Genomic DNA, 18,620 nt, shown 5'->3' on the forward strand with positions numbered 1-18,620 from the left:
GGTTAGGTCCTAGAAATGAAGTTTCTTGTATTTGCTTGAATAAATCCCATGGTGCTTCTCTCTATTACATTTCACAATATGCTTGTGAGCCTAATTGGCCTATAACTACTTGGGTCTGGCAAGGGCCTTCTTTGAATGTAGTAGCCTGCTTCTAGTTATCAGTGATGCATCCAGTTTTAAATGCTCTATGAAAAGTTATGTAAGGAGGTATACCAGGCTGTTTTTGTTTGCACAAATTAAGCTTCCTGGTACCTCTTCTGGTTTCACTGAGCTTTTATTTCTCATTTAAATGATGACAGAGGTCATTACTTTGGACATAATTTCAGGTAGGTCTGTGTTGCACAGAGGGAAATTGGGTAATGATCCACTTGGTGTTCTCAAATTTCCCTTCAAATTTGTATGCCACTGTGTTAATACAATTTTGTTTTAGCACACTAAATTCCTTTTCCTTCATTATTTAGCTATAGTTGTAGTTCTTATTATTGTTGCCTGCTCTGATAAGGTTTATCTTGAATGTAGCTTTAATTGATTCTTTAGTGAGTTCTTTTTGGTTGGAATCAATTTTGGCCATACTGCTGTGAGTTTTAGTAGTCTGAGGGATTTTTTACTTTCTTTTTTTATTTTAATAATTTAGTGATTTTGTTAACACATCCATTTAAGTTTATTTCAGAATGTTCACTGCATTTATGACCTATAATGATGAATTTATTGATGCAGTTGTTTAGTTTAAAGTATTATAAAAGGCTGTGAATGATTTGAGGAAGGCCTAACATACTTTCTCAGATGACTGAAGCAATGTTTTAGTTCGGGGCACTACAGCTGCCTTTTGATAAATCCTTAAGTGTGGAGTCATTTTTAAATCTGTTTGGTTAGATGTATACGAGGAATGTCATGGCACTGTTGTCAGGGTGAAAATAGGATGGTGTGACATTTAGCTTAGCACAGCTGGTAGGGATATTAAAAAGATTCAATATGGGCCTAATGAGTCAAAAGAGTTGTAACCAGGTCTTTGAGCCATGTGTCTGTGACGTGATGGTGAAGCTGTTTGTGAGTGATGAGGTTACTTAAGGTGTGTTTACAACAGAACGACAGCACCTGGGGGTATCAAGTTATCATCTTGGCAAAAGGTTAGTTAGAGGTGCAGGGATGCTCACTGATTTGTATGGCATTTGGTGCAAAGGATTAAAGCTGTTAGCCTTAGATCCTTTGGTACAGGTTGCATTCCCTGAACCATCATTTTTCTGCTATATGACCTTAGGAAAGTCACTTAACCAGACATTACTCCTGAGTTGCCCTTGAAAACAGATTGTGCAGCCAGTGGGCCTACTTGGTATGTGCATTATTCTATACATGCCAAGATTCACTTAAAGGCAGGATAAGCCTCTAATCAGCTTAGCTTTGTTAAGTAGGTGACTGCATTGATATATCCAGCCTTCACCTTCTTGTTATCTGTGGATATTGTCTAATTTGACCCTTTCTAACATGGCATTAGGGATACAAACAGAGCCTATTATAAACCCTAACTCATTTATATTAGATGTGTGGCCTATTCCTTGCAAAATATGTTTGGTACCCATTGATTTCCTCCCAAATGGACAGGTACTAAATCTTGTGATCTAAACCAGCTATTGAAGTTAATAATACTTTTTCAAGTATTTAGATAAGATCCTCAGAGAAGGAAGGATTTGTTGAATTCCAAAGGATTTGCTAGGCTGGGTATGGACATCTATTTCATCAGCCATATTTAAGAGCAGCCATTTTTCTCTGCATAACAAAGAAAGAACATCTTCCAGTGTCCCTGATTCTAATATGCACAATTACAAAGCCAAAATCATTGTGAAGGCCCTCAGCACACTTTGTGGTTTTAGCTATGTTCTTTAACTTGTCTCCAGGGAGGTAGGACACTGGACTATTTCCTTTTACAAATGAATGAGTACAGAATTAGCACAGCTAACACAGAGCCATCCATTGTGAGGGCTTTTCTAATATGTTTGGTTTGCTTTAAGGGTAGATATTTTGCAGAAATGTATTCTCACTATATCCATGTCTCATAGGGCTGAATATTTTATTGATGCAGCTGGGTAATTAAATTATTACTTTTGGCTGATGCATGGTGAATTTGTGTGTGTGATGAGGTGACTCAATGTACATTTCCAACTGAACTAGAGAAGTTCAGGGGAACAGGTTAACATCTTGACATAAGTTCTGTGAGAGGTACAAGTGCACTCAACAACCATTTAGTGTTTGGAGGGTTTGCTTCTAGTTTATGTAAATATTTGCAGCTGTGTCACTTGAAATGTTATTCCCTATTTAAAGGAAGTTGCCACTTAGCATCAAACACTTTAAGCTTGTCTAAGGAGCCTTAATTCCATAAGGATGGAGATGGAGAATTCAAGCTTTATCTGCATTTTCTGAACTAGGAAAGGCAGAGAGTGAATTAGGATAGAGATGGTAGGCTGTGTTAAAAAGCTATAGGGAGAATATACAATTCTCAGTCAAAAGATCAAAAGCTGATAGGTGCAGGCAGAGTTGCACCCTAGGTTATTAGCATGGCATTGGTTTTAAATGCAATAGGGGAGCTGCTTAGGTGGAGTGCTTAATCAATAAAAGCTTGCTTGAGCGTACTGAGAATACTCGCTACATCTTTTATTTGTGGATGGTCAGTATTCTTGGCATAATTATCACTGGAAGAGAAAAAAGGGAATTTTGAAATGAAATAAACATTGTATTCATTAAGCCCTATGAGACATGGATATAGTGAGAATACATTTCTGCAAAAGATCTACCCTTAAAGCAAACCAAACATATTAGAAAAGCCCTCACAATTGATGGCTCTGTGTTAGTTTTTTTTCTCTCAGAACTGTCAGAAATTAGCTGCTGACTTTTGTAAATATTGCATTGCAGATGCTGTACAAGATTTATCTTCAAAATCACACATATGCAATCTACAATTATTAACAATTTATTGGTACACATAGTAGAAAATGTCCACGTTTATTTCTTATATTTGCCTATAAGTTTTGATGTTGTCTATTCTTTTATTCCCAATGGCATTTGTTTTTGCCTTTTGGCTGATGTCATGACTGAAAAGGGTTTTCAGACTACTTCCCTACCCAGTTAACAATAAATATATTGATACATGCATGCAGACAGGCAGATATATTGCTGTCATATTTCTATCCCAATGACATCCTCCAAGCTAAACATTTAATTCCATCTTCACACTTGGGTACAATAATGCATGCTGTAGTGTATTACTGGTTGGTATATTACAATGCACTGAGCTTATTCCTGAGGACCTCACATATATTCAGTAGGTACTGCAGTCCAAATCCAAGGTATTGACTATCAGTTATATTCCACTATATTCTGGGGTCTACACTGCTTCCAATTGTAATGATTGTTTTTTTTTTAATTAAATTTCTCACCTGTCAAGCCCTTCACAGTTTTTTGTACCAGTTACTTGCAGGAGCTCTTTTTCTACTCTCTATCAGGTGTCTCAGGTAATCAGGAAAGGAACTATTGTCCTTACTTGGTCTTGGACTGAGATCTTGGAGAGACATTCTTTTGTCTATTTGGCCCCAGTCTCATGGAATGAACTATTTTCCCAGATTTGGGCACACAATACCAGTGCTATATTTTGAAGGTCCTTCACTTATCATTTGTTTAGGAGATAGCATTTAAATCCTTTGAAAGAGCCTTTATGTTAAAGTCTTATTAGTTTTATCACATTTGAGTCCTGTTTCATTCTAGTTTGTCATTTTAACTGTGGTTTAATCAGCTCAATTTTTGGTATTTCTGTAGTGTGCATCTTAATATGAGAAGATTAAAGATTAAGATTATGACTGCTTGGAGCAAACAGAGAAAGGGGGAAAAAGGTAAAGATGGAGGGGAGTGAGAATGTTAAAGTCACTAAAAGGGCAGGCTAGATAAGCTACTTGTCTCGTGCTATTAGGCAAGCAATAATGCCCAACAGGGTGTGTGTTATTGTGGAAATAACACCCACCCAGGGGTGTCACCCCTGCAAGAGTGTTATTTCCACAATAACACACACCCTGGAGGGAATTATTGTGCATAGAGAATGGGCAGTCTTTAAAACTGCTGTACTTTACTTACTTATTTTTTTTTTATTACTATATTATTTTTATAGATATTTTTGATGTAAAATAGTTCCTCCGCCAAAGGTTTCAAACTTGCTATAGTATATGTTAATGGTGTTGGAGGAAGTATTTTACATCCAAAATATAACACTTTAAAAAATGTCCAGGTATTTACTTTATTTTTTGGTCCCTTACTCCTAAAATGTTTGGTTTGTTGCCAGTCATTAGAGATAGAAATTACTAAATAATGACAGACATTTGAGTTTCAGACTTTTATTTCCTTCAGAAAATTCATGCTAACACAAATCCCTTTATTTAAGCAAGTTTGTAATTTTATTAGAGGAATAATTAAAATCTGTTCCTATTTTTGAGCCTTTGTATTTTAGGCTTTATCCAGATTTCTTCAGCTGAAAGGTCAAGAGGTATGCAAACCTCTTTACTGCTGCAAGCGGTCCATCTCTCTCACACACACACACACACACACACACACACACACACACACACACACACACACACACACACACACACACACACACACACACACACACACACACACACACACACACACACACACCTTCCACTTCAGAAAATGATGCATGCTACCTTATTTTGAGCCTTTGTCCCCGGTTTAATTTAAATTTATCCAGATACCTTGATCGAAGAGCATACCTCTCAACTGTATAGCTTTTTGCAGAATGTCCAGATTTTTTTGCCTCATATTTTTGGTCTGTTCCTCATAAAAAATGTGCTTTTTTTATAAATCACTGGGATGATCTAAAGATTAAAGTATCTAAATAATGACATGCATTGATTTCAAGACTTCATAACCTTTAGAAAATGCATGCTAACAAAAGTCCTGTTATTCTAGCAACTTTCCAAGTTTATAAGAGTGATATTTAAAATGTGTCCCTATTTCTATGCATTTGCCCCCATTATGTCAGGCTTTGTCCAGATTTCTTGTGCTAAGTGGTTGAGAGGTATGTCTAAGTGGTACACAAACCTCTTCACTGCTGCTGCTGCCAGGGGATTGTTCGATTGCTCTCACTCTCTCTCTCTCTCTCTCTGTCTCTGTCACACACCACACACACACACACACACACACACACACACACACACACACACACACACACACTCACACATGCAGTTGCTTCTGCTTGCATGTATGCATTCACTCACACTCAGACAGAAACATAGACATGCATATACACATTGTTTCTGTTTCACTTGCTCGATCTTTCTCTCTCTTATTCTCATACACATGCTTTATTTTAATTTTTTTTTCTTTCTTATTTTGCACTCAATAAACAGCAAAAGCACTGCTTGGCAAGAATTAAATAATGGTGACCATTATGTTTTTTCAGTCCGAGCTCCACTGCAGCTTAATATGCTTCTGTGAAGTGGAGGACTCATTTACTTGTTTTTCAGTGGGCATTACTTGCATGTTAACACTCTGCTGGAGAAGGTTCATTCTCCCATCAGGGTGCGATCTACAGGTCATCCATTCTCTAAGCAACTATAATACAGTGAGCAGTTTCTTAATATGTTTCTCTGCTCCTGGTATCAGATGTTGCAAACTAAAATGAAAGTAAATTTCTCCAATGATCTGAAAATCGAGAGGCTCTTAAATAATCTTTTTTAAACAAATAATACCTTTTCTTCCCTTATTATCCTGACAATTACATCATCTTCTTCTAAGCTAATACTTTTACTTCTTTTATTATCCTGACTACATCAGTGCTTTACTTACAATCCATGTAGGCTCTCAGAACATATTCTGCACCGAAACTAGTAAGTCACCTCAAGAAAGATCAGATTCATGTTTCCAGATTTCTGCACTCCTTGAAAATGCATAGTTCATGGCTTCTGGTTATGAGCAGTATCGGTAAATACCAGCTTAATGTCAGCCTTGTGGCTGATTTTCAGTTTTAGATAGATGCTAATTTTGGTGAGACTGAAGCAAGTTTCTTTGCTTATGGTGGTATTATACCAAGTAAAATAAAAGACGACCGTGAAGTGTCAAAACAAAAAGGATGGAGCCATTTTTGCAAGTTTGCACAACTGATCTTCCAGTTTCTGCAGCTCCTTTATTTATGTTGCCAGGGAGCAATTATTCAGGGCTTTCTTTCACCTTACAATCTCCCTGTGAGATACAAATTCTGGTGACCAGACTCAAGAAATGGCAGAGGTGGTCTCTTCACTGAATGAAATTATAGAAAAAAATGTTAAAAGAATCAAGGTAGCACTTTAAGGGACGGGGGGAATAACTGATACAGTGGAACATTCCACTATGGCTACTAATGGTCAGGAAGCTGATACTGAGTTACATACAGAACATTTGCTTGTACAGAACCCTTGGCCAATGATGAACATGGATGATAAGAAGAGCAGAGCTTGTAGATGTAATTTTAATATTTACTTGCTCCCTGAGAATGTTGAAGGCAAGACTTTCTTCTTTTAGTTTAATGGCTGACAATGTTTTCCATGCTCCTGATCAGCAGAATATGTTGACCAAATGTGCACAAAAGACTTTTCAGCCTAACCTGGTGCAGCAGATGCCACACCACAATTCATTATAATGCACTGGTTATTATATACCACCATAAAAAAAAATCCTGAAACTGTCTTGGTTACAAGGCCTTGTTAAACACATAGACTGTGTTATCTATATCCACATTGGTAACGACTTTTCAGCCAAATTACTGTAATAATAGTCTTTCCTGGACAGCTTTAAGGCAGCTAAAGAATGGAAGGATTAAGGCCAATGTCTCCTTTCTGGTCGATCTGTATGTGTGCTATCAGAATGAGTGGAACAGGTTTGAAGATCTGGATGTTGTCACAATGCTTTTACTGAACAATATAATTATCATCACCCTAAAAAATATTACTTGGAAAGCAAATATAGATAAAAGGAAGTTGTCTCTAACATGTACAGAGAGACTGGCCAGGACTGAAAGTAGAAATTTCAGTAGAAACACCTTGGTTATATGTCTAGCGACTTTTTATACTAATGAATATAATCTGGATCATCTTCTAGGATTTCTCAATTCCCTCTGATAGGTTCATAGGTTCATACTAGGCTATCTGCCCTAGGGCATTTATAAGCCTAGCCAGAGTGTGTTTGGCTTTCGCCACCCATTTTAAATTAATTTTGCTATGCCCTTTTTCGAGGTTAGTATACTGTGCCTCTGTCTAACAGTGACACAGAAGTGATACCCGGGGTAAGCCTACAATCTCCCATCCACTCATCAAGAATCCTCTTGAAGAGAGTCAATGAGGGACTCTGACTAACCTGGACTGGGATTTTATTCCAGAGTGAGGGGAGCCTCTGGGTTATGAATCTGTCCCTCCAGCATGTCCTATTTATTTCAGTGCTGAGGTTCAAGTCTCTTGAGCACGTAGCACGACAGGATATGGATTTTCTGAGGTGCAGCATTTCCATTAAATCCGGGTTGGACATGGCTTTATATGTCAGGCACAGATCGCCTCTGAGCAGGCGGTATGCCACTGAGTAGAACTGGAGTTTCTTTAACCGGGCAGCATATGGCATCTGTTTGAGCCCTTTGATCCTCTTGGTGAGGTACTTTTTGGGTCTTTCCAGTTGCTGCAGGTGTCTGGTAAGGTACATCCCAAAAGGGGCATTGTACTCAATTATGGGCCTGATGAGGGATGAGTAAAGAGGCACGATGACCTCCCCTGATCTAGATGTGAATCCCTTCATGATTAGGTGGGCTATATAAAATGTTCTTCTAACCACTTTGGCCACGTGGTTGTCAAATGAGAGATTGCTATCGACTTGGGTCCCCAGGTCCCTAATTACTTCTTCTGTACTTAATGGATTGCCACCTATGTGGTAATTTGTGGGCACTTTGTTTTTGGCAAAGGGGATGACTATACACTTTTTGGCAGTTAGCTTGAGGCTATGTCTCTGGCACCAGTTGTCTGTTTCTATGAGGCCCTTTTGGAGGATGCTTGTGTCGGCTGGAGAGTCGATTATGGCGCCCAGTTTGCAGTCATCTGCAAACTTGGTCAGCCACAGTCCTTCCGTGTTGGCCTGTACCTCTGAGAAATATATACCGAACAAGAGAGGTCTCAGGACTGAGCCTTGTGGGATGCCACTTGTAACTGGTTTGGAGTCTGACATGGCTCCAGCAATTCTAACCATGTGGGTTCTGTCCTTGAGCCAGTTTGCAACCCATCTAGTGACATACGGGTTTATATTTAAGCTGGTGAGCTTATCTATAATGCCTGAGTGGGGTATTGTATCGAAGGCTTTTGCGAGGTCCAGGTAGGCTGTGTGGACCACCTTCCCCTCGTCAATGGCCTTGGTGACTATTTCAAAGAAATTGACCAGGTTTAAGAGGCAGGATCTACCCTTAACAAAGCCAAACTGGGTAGGATCCAGTGTCTGTAGGTCCCCAATATCTTTATTTATGAGGTCCATGATGATCCTTTCCATAGCTTTGCAGACCAAGCTAGTCAGGCTTATGGGGCGATAGTTTCCAGGATCCGTTGAGGCACCACCTTTGTGGAGAGGGACCACTGTTGCTGTACACAACTCTTTGGGTACATATCCTGTAGTAAGGCTGAGATTGAACAGTAGTTTTATGTTTGGGTTTAGCTCTTCTTGGAGTTCATGTAGGACGCAGCCCGGGACACCATCTGGTCCCATTAATGCTGTGTTTTTTGCTTTGGAGAGGGCGGCTCTTACCTGAGCATCTGAGATGTCAGGGGGCAGCACTCTGCTGGGATAGATCTTTGCCCTTTTGGTGGGGGGGGGGGAGTTTGCGCTGAACCTGTCAGCTAGAATGCTGGCAATGTCTGTGGGTTCAGTGTATTTTTTTGTCATTTTGGACTAATTCTGAGCATATCTGGGAATTCCCACCCAGGTTCCTAACATAACTAAAGAAAGCCTTGTGATTATCCTTAGTGTCCTGTGCAATTTTTCTCTCGAAGCTGGCCTTAGACGATTTTATGAGTGCTCATAGTTTTTTGCTAATACTGATCAGAGATGCCTTCCGTTTTTGGGATTTTGCTCTATCATGTAGTAGCTTCCTCCTTCTATTGTACAGTTTGTTTATGGCTGGGGTCCACCAGATAGGACGTCTGCCTTTGGAGGATTGGGTCTTGGTTTTATTTGGGATTGCAAGATCCATGCATTCCTGAAGGTGTTCATAGAATGTGTTTCTAAAGGATTCTGCAGTCTGGGCCGTATTTTCCACAGGCCCGGGGGCTTTGAAGGATTCCACCTCGGTTTTGAGGAGTGTGAAATTTGCTTTAGAGAAGTTTTTCACTGTGGTTTTCTGGGCAGGGGGTGGGGTCAGGATGTGAATATCCAGTGAGATTAGTTTACGGTCTGATCTTACCAGTGAGGGATACACTTCTGGTCTGGAGCATAGAGTCCCCATGTTGGTGATGATCAGGTCCAGTATGTTTTCCCCTCTTGTGGGAGTGGTAACAACTTGTTCCATAGCATTTGAGTTTATAAATTCTAGGAACCTTTGGGCTAGGGTGTTAGAGCTAGAGTAATGCTCCCAGTCTATGTTTGGGTAGTTGAAGTCGCCCAATATAATGGTGTTTGGAGAGACCTTCATATTTTCCAGTGTTCTCAGGAAGGACGAAGGTTTGGGAGGGTGGTCTGTAGCAGGCTATAAACTGGAAGGCAGTTTTACCCACTGTTAGTTGCACATGGATAGTCTCTGATGCTTCGTGCTGTGCCACCAACCTGGAGGTGTGGGTATCTTTGACGAATATTGATACTCCCCCTCCTTTTGTGTTTCGGTCCAAGTTTTGGGGTCGAAAAGCATGGTATGAGGTATAACCTGGTAGTGCTTGGGTGCTCTCGGGACCCTTGAACCAGGTTTCTGTTACTGCACAGATATCGATGTTCTCCATGCTAAGGAGAGTTTTGAGTGCGTGCATCTTGAGGTTTAGACTTCTGGCGTTGACTAGCATTACTCTTAGTTTCTTATCCCTTGTGATACCTATGGAGGTGGGTTTGTCTTTTGAGCCTTGCCTAAAAAAGGCACTATGGGGGTAGCAAGAGCCTTTGCCAATATCCGAAAGCCCAGGAGTGACAGGTGCAAGCCGTCCGTAGCGAAGCATCGTGGTTTGTCAAGCATGTCATCCCAGGTTGACAGGCATTGGATCCCCTTTGAATGACACCAATACGTAAGCCAATTGTTGAAATTGATCATCTTGTCTTCATATTGTTGCATCATTCTTGGTGAGGGTAAGATGCTACTCAAGGTCAGGGTCATACCAGCCTGGGATACATGGTCAGAGAGCTCCTCTATGTCTCTTTTCATGTAGTCCAGGGAGGTACGTCTCAGGTCATTCACACCAGCATGGACAATGACTGAGTCATATTTGTACTTGCCTTGGAGTGACCTGAGTGCTTGTGTTATGTGGCGGATCCTAGCGCCCGACAAGCAGCTCACTGTGACCTTCTCCTTGTTCAGCCTGGTGAGCAGGACGTCAGTGTGCCTGATGATAGAGTCACCTATTACAAGTGTATCAGGTGTGTTGTTTAGCTTTAAGGGCTGTGACTGTCCGGCACACTGTCTTTGTGAGCCATGTGTTGCATGTGTTTTGTTTTGGGGTAGCGGTTGCTTGGGTGTCTGCTTTGGAGGTTTCTGCTGCCTAGGCAGATTTTTATTTAGAGCCTCCGAGTATGTTTTTGTGTGTTTATGTGTTTGGTTTGCTGTCGTGGTAGGTCTATGTGAGACTGGAATTGTAGTGAGTGTGGTTTCCTTCTCCTCCTGACTGGTTACACCAGTACTGAGTTGAGAGAGCTTAGCCTCCAGTTTGGCTATATGGTTGCATCTCTCACATGTGTTGGAATTTGTTGGGAGGAGGAGAGGGTTGAATGTGTACATGAGGCAGTTGTAACATTGCCTCAAAATTCCTAGATTAACCAGCTGGACCGGAGAGGAGATTGACAACTGACCTTTGGACATGCTAGAATAGTATTGGGAATTCCTTTATAATTGAAAAAAAGGGCTAATGGGGAACAAGGTACTCAAGGGGAGTTTGTGAGGGTGTAGTGCTTTTAATTTTTTAGTGCTGACTTAGTGAGCAAGTGCCAGGTAACTTAAATGCAATGTGTTACAGGTAACTTAAATTCAAAAATGGCAAACAGTAACTTTCTTTCAAGTGAAACAAGGAAATAAGTACAATAAGCAATGCAGATATCACTAGGGATCCACAGAACCACTGAAAAGCTGCGTTTTAGGTGAAATTAGCTTTTCAGGGAAATAAGCAAACAAACAACAAGCATACAAACAAAACTAGATTCAGCAGGCCTGGATCTAGTCTATGCTACAGCAAACAAGGTGTACCAATTTCAGTAAGAAACAGTTCAAATATGCAGGCACTATAAGCCTTTAACCAGAAATTCCCAGCTCAGAAGGGCAGAGTCCAGCCTCACCTCCCAAAAGAGTGCAGACCACGAACCTTCTTAATGTAAAATAACTGGCCTGAAGCCCAAGTGCTTAAACCAGAACTAATACACTTTTAGAATAACAGACACTGAGCCCTCAATCAGCAGTTTCCAACTTAGAAGGATGTAAGCTACCTGTCCTGCCACCACAGTGCAGGCCACAAATCTTCTTAATGTAAAACAACTGGTCTGAAGCCCAAGTGCTTAAACTAAAAGGCTTAGAATGAGTTACACCAAGCTGTAATAAATACAATTGAGTACTTTTAAGATGACGCAAAAGCAAAATAAAGTAGGAAGAAACACAAATACAGTGAAAGCAGATAACATTTTTTTTTTGGGCTTCCACAAACTTTGCTGTTCTGAAGCACAGGCATTCTGATGCATTAAGCTTTGGATGAAGTGATATGCCCAGTGATTAGGTTGCAGCTATTTGATGAAAGGAATTTTGCTGGTGTGACTTATGGTACACATTAATGTCTGAGATATCTGTCAAGCCTTTTCTTGAAGTCTTTGGATGTTTGATGTTTATAACTGAATGTAATTATGAGTCTTATACCTTCTTCTATGTGATGACATGTTGCCATGTGTGCCCACCAGTTATCAGACTTCAGTTGTAGGAGCCTTTCTTCCAATGTTGAGAGATAAGCTTCTGGTATCAGACAGCCAGTGCTATTTTGAATTTAATGAGAAGACAAAGAGATGTAGGGGCATATTGTAGCAGTGCACATGCTGTTAGTTAGGGACTCACCCCTCTTTTTATTCTTTTCATCTTGCTCCTTTGGTAATAAAGGTAAGAAATTTGCTGACAACAAGGATTGATTCCCTGTATTGGAAGTAGCTTAACTGGTGAAACACATATAGTCACAATAGCTTACATGACACATACCACAGGATTTATAACTGAAAGTGTTGTATACAGAGCTGGTTGTGACTTTCATTACTAGGTTTTCTCATTTAGGCTTAAGGAACTTTAGTATGCTAAGCTTTTTTCCCCTTATCACTGCTTAGAGGTATATTGTTTGCTGATCTCTTTGCCTTATGTCCAGGCTCTTTGTTTATCCTAGGGTTTAAGGAATTCAGGACCTTATGTCCAGGTTCTTGGTTTATCCTAGGGTGTAAGACATTCAGGACATCTTCCTACCTCTCAGCATTTTTGTTTAGTATATTAGTATGTGCTATTTGCATAGTTGCACCTTGTCAACTAATAGTATTCCTGTATATGCGTTGTGCGTAGACAGCTCATACTGCTGTCTAATTATATCTATATAATTGTGGTGTAAGTGGTGCATAGAATCTCATTACAAACCCAGGACAGAGTGCTGCTCACTATATTTTTTATCAGTGAGTGCATAGCTGTCAGCTGAGGTCCCTTCTTACTAATGTGTATCCAATTGGCTCAGTATCTGCATATACTAGTAGTTGATTCAAGACATATTTTCCTGTATACAGTAGTTATTTGCACAGTTTGTTTTGTAGCCTTTCGAATGTACATCATCTCAAAAGTGCTCATTCCTCTCTGTACCCCTCTTTTCTAGACCTAACACCACTCTAAGTAATCGGCTGCAATATCACCTTTATCTTTAACCCGACCAGTGGATACACTGTTATATGAAAAGCGCAGTCCAGGTCTGAACTGTCTGCAAACACAAACAGCTAAAGTTAACTTTGTGTATGTGTCTACCTGTTTGAGCTAATATTTGTTATCCCCTGGAGAGCACTCTGCTTTGGCTTGTAAGCATGCCCCCCCCCCACACACACACTCATCTTCCATGTCTCTTTTATTCCCTTCTGTTAGCAAATAGTATCCATAACTGACCAAATACTGTGTGTGTTTAATTTAATTGAGAGCACAGTAGCCTACAGATACAAGGTTATGCTGTTTTTACACCTGATAAGTTGTTTAGAAATGACTTACAGCTTTACAGCAGTTCTTGGTCAAATTTGATTGTTTTTCTTAAACACAATCTTGTCTTTGCCTGGATCTTGGCTCATTAAGAGCAGTACAAAAGAACTCCCAGCCCATACTCTTGTTTCCCCTCCCCCCTTCCCTGTTTATTACCTTAAGCCAATCCCAAAGTTAATAAAATTACCTGTGGCAGACACCATTTTAGATTTTACACATCCGGACTGTGTCTGAAGCACTAATAGCTCCCTTCCAATCAATATCTTAGAAAACCTTTATTACTGATTTGGCTTACTAAGTCCCTTACTACCAATTAAAGAGTACCTCAGTGGAAAACTGCTCAAGAAAGCTTAATGCTTTACATGTGAGCTCTTGAATGCTAAATGTCTTACCAGGACATAAAAAATACATTTACTCTCATAGCCATAAAACTATAAAACGTAACAAACACAACTCTTTAGACAAATTATTATAATAAGGATGAGAGGAACCTAATAGTAATTAAGAAATAACTTACTTTTAGCTCCAGTGTACTCACGGAGTATACACAGACCCTTACTACCTCGTGGTCTGGTTTGGTTTTACCCCAGGCAATAACATAAATACCCTTGAATATATCCTACATTGGTTATTCAGCAATTACCATCAAGAAACCATTGTACTTGGGGACTTCAATATAGACTGGAACATGTGTTCCTCAGAACCCCCCCACTCACCGCATAAACCTTTATGGATTTTCACAGGTCATATCCTCCCCCACTAGGATCAGTAAACTCACCAATAAAGGAAGTATTCTGGACTGGATTATTGTTAACACCCATCCCCCTCAACTACAAGAGTGGGATCCTGCCTGATGATGTAAGTGATCACCTCCTCACCTGTTTAATCAGGCAAAAAGCTGATATCCACAACCAGTCCATTACAATAAGAATTTCAACTGCACAAATTTCTAAAATGAACTCATATCTTGCAATTGGTCAGTTCTGAAACAATTACCACATGAAGAAGTAGTAAATTACTTATTACCAAATTCATATCCATCTTTGACACTCATGCACCAGCATGGACTATTAGAACCAAAACAAAAGTTGCTCCTTGGCTCTCAAAAGAAACCAGACATAAAATGCTACTTAGAAATAGGGCTTGGGGCACTTTGAGGACCACAAAATCACCATAGATCAACTTAGATACAGACAGCTAAGAAATGAAACAAAAAAGTCCACCACATTAGACAAGAAAAACTATTACTGTCATCTACAAGAAAAGCACCAAAACAAACCACAAAAGTTTTGGGTAGGTATAAACAAACTCCTTATTCCAGGACAGTCCTCCACTCCTACCCCTTTGGATTCTAACCAAAAATGCCCAGAAGAAATTGCCAATACTTTTAACAGTTTCTTTACAACAACTATTCAGAACCTAGCTAATCAATTATCCCCTGGATGCCCATATTCTCAGGCCACTACACCCTGCTCCCAACTCCCCTTTAACTTCAAGCCAATTTGCGCATCTTTGGTCTGAAAATTACTTAAAAAACTAAAGCCTACCACCTTGTCGGCTCATCTCCTCCCTGCAGAATATCTACAAAAAGCTGCAGATGCCATAGTATACCCCATTACTATCCTGATCAATAGAGCTATAACTGAAGCATCCATTTCTACATCTGGAAGATATCCCATGTCATCCCACTCCATAAAGGGGGTAGCTCTACTGAACTTTCAAACTATAGACCCATAGCTATTCTGTCACCCTTGGCTAAAATTATGGAAAAATGCATTCACAATCAACTCCTGAACTATCTTATCCATAATAATCTTCTAGCCAACACCCAACATGGCTTTAGACCATTCCATAGTACAACCTCAGCCCTCCTCTCCTTCTCTAATGTCATAAACCAACACCGAAACAAAAATAAACTTTCCTCTGCTATCTTTCTTGATCTTTCAAAAGCCTTTGATATGGTAAACCACCAAATACTCATACACACTTTGAAATCCATCTCCCTAGAGGACCAGGCCATCCAATGGTTTCAATCATATCTCAGTGGTAGACAACAGGCTGTCCTATGGCAGAGCAAACTATTCACCCTTTTACCCATCACCCTCGTAGTACCCCAAGACTCCATACTAAGTCCACTATTATTTTCCATTTTCATCAATGATTTGTATAAGGTCATCCCAAATGCAACATGCATTCAATATGCGGATGACTCTACTTTAGTATGCTACGACACTTCACCTACAAACTTGCAGATTCTATCCCAAAATACTTTTAACACAGTTGAAAATTGTCTCCTTAAACATCGTCTCATGTTAAATCCTAATAAAACCAAAGTGTTGCTTTTTTCCTCCACTCACAGGTTTTCCCCTATAACCTTTACATTAAAATCCAACAATGGCACCATTATTTCCTCATATTCCTCAACCAAACTGTTAGGAGTTATAATAGCTAATAACCTTAAGTTTGATCTGCATATCAATAAAACTATTAAAACAGTTAATAAAAAACTTGCCTCACTAAATACGATCAAGCCCTTCCTAATGCAATTAGCCAGAACTGTAATTGCTTGTAAACATCTACTCTCCACCCTCCTCTATGCTTCCCCTCTATTTACAAACCTCAGCAAAACTGACCTTAATAAACTTTCTAGCAGCTACAATCACATTGCTAGATTTGCTACCAGTGCAGCCTACAGAACTCATCACTGACATAACCTAAATCTACTAGGATGGCTTGAACTGTCTAACCTACTTCAGGTTAACCAACTAATAGTTGCACACAGGATCTTGTACCAACCAGATAATACACCCGTACTTAAAAATCTCATCACCCCCTACAGTAACCTTAGCGCACTTTGTTCATCTGAAAGACTACTAGTTCAAACTCTCAAATCCAACAACATAGCCAGTAAATCTCTATTTGCTAACTCTTGTTGCAAAACTTGGAATTCTCTTCCTGCTAATCTTACATCTGAACACTCTCTACCTCAATTCAAGAAAAGTCTGATTGAGTACTTTTAAAAACGATGGCTATGTCCTTGTCCTAATCCAGACTAACTCTAACCATCACTCGTGTGCACATGGAGGACTTCTGCCTACACTTTATTGTTTCTTAACTTATAAATCCTATGATCTCCTTGGCTCTACTACCAGGTTAGCCTACTAGGTATTCAATACCCTATCATTCTTAAAAACATTGTCTATAATTTTTCATCTGAGTAAAAATGTAATAATTTGTTTGTGTATCTGTTTTTGTGTTTGTTTACATCTGTGTAAAAATCATTTTATTTGTGTTTTATTTTGTGTTTTAAACTATAAAAATGTAACGTTTTTTTTGAATGTCTTTTTGGAGCTTTTCTCCTTGGGCCTCCACTGAAAATGGACATGTATCCAGTCGGACTATCCCAGTAAACAAATGTAAAATAAAATAAATAAAATAAAATAAAGTTTTGAGCAAGAATTCTGGACAAATCCATAATACTGAGTGAACAAAAGCCCTAAATCAGGGATATTTTTTATATATTACTTTAACTCACATAAAAGTAAATGCAACTACAGGTGTTGCATCAACATACACAACTGAGCCTTCCATTACTTCTTTTAAAAACTCTCCTTGATTACGTTAATCGTTTACCAGATGCAGTTGCTTTCCTCATAACACACTTTAACCTTGTCTTCAAACCTTTACTCCTTCTTCATGCTCTTTCATCTTATAGCCTTACTTGAACTACTGTTATCACTATTATTTTAACCTTAGCCAGTAATCATATTCCAAACATTTATGATCCATCTAACTTCTTCTCTCAGCAGTTATAACTAATACACATTCACTGTACTTCTTTTCTGTGATTAACTTTGGTAGCATCAGTTGGTGACTATACTTGCAAATACATCTTCAAAATTGCAAATGCTAGTATGGTTTGCTTGTAGCTGTCTTGTCACATTGTGGCTCAGATTGTGGCTAAAGAGTCACGTCTGACAAGCCCACCTACCCAGTACACAAATGATGTGCATAATAAGTAAGTACATAAACAAATAAATAAATAAAACATAGTTGTCGATGTTTAAGATGATTTCAGCACATTCACCCAAAATAACTGGGATAAAGGTGTAATCTTTTAGGGCTTCCCTACATAGTCTCATTTCCAACTTCAATAAGTTGGATACATCATGCCATTGATCTCTTAACACAAATGCAATAAACCATCCACACATGACGGCAATAGGGCTTATTTAAACAGTGTCACAAGTGTCCAGGGTAATTTTGTTATTTTAACAAGTTAAGCGCTTTCATCAAGTAAAAATTGACTTCATCAGAACAAAAGGTACAACAGCCAAGCTTTTAAATACACTAAAAACATTGCCAATAGGTTAAAAACACACCAATCACTGTCCTTTGCCTTGAATACATTAATAAATTAATAACTTAATACCAGTGCAACCCAAAATTAAAGGCATATGTATTAAACATTTTTAAAAACCAGTAAATATGTTGACAATAAGAAAAGTACATTATATAAGTATACTTCCCAACTTTTTCTTTTAATGCTGGTGCAATAGATATGAAAATCATTCAAACCAGGGTATAAATTAGCAGCCAACCTCAACTGCCACATAAGTTCTCTTTTGTTCAGAATATTCTTCCAATTGCCACCCCTAGGGTTTATTTGTATAACATCCAAAATGCCAAATTTAAAACCAAGGAAGTTTTTACACACTTTGCTATGTCTATACAAAGCATTAGTCTCCTTTTAATTTTTTATGTTGTACAGATGATCGTAAATCCTGGTCTTGAAGGCGCTCTCAGTCTTTCCGATATAAAACCCCGCACAGGCATCACACTTAGTCAGGTATACTATCCTATTAGTGAGGCAGTTACCCTTCTTAAAAAATGCTGTATCCCTAGTCCTGTTGTCTAGAACCACACTAGGTGTCTGTACAATGAAACTACACTGGGAACAGCGCCCATAAATTTTGGTGCCTTCATTTTTAATTTGGCCTCCACCATTTGAATTACCTTCTAATGTTAACTTCAAGTTGCACCCCACTTTAGTAAAAAACAAGGGTCTCTCCCCCACTGCCTGGAATATTTCATTCTCAGTTCTAAAAATGCTCCAATTCTTGTTTAAAATATTTTTTATTCCACTGTATAGGGGGATGTATTGTACAACACAAGCTTG

Source organism: Protopterus annectens, chromosome 4.part1 (assembly GCF_019279795.1).
Source record: "Protopterus annectens isolate FY-2018-M chromosome 4.part1, PAN1.0, whole genome shotgun sequence".
Classification (NCBI taxonomy): domain Eukaryota; kingdom Metazoa; phylum Chordata; order Ceratodontiformes; family Protopteridae; genus Protopterus; species Protopterus annectens.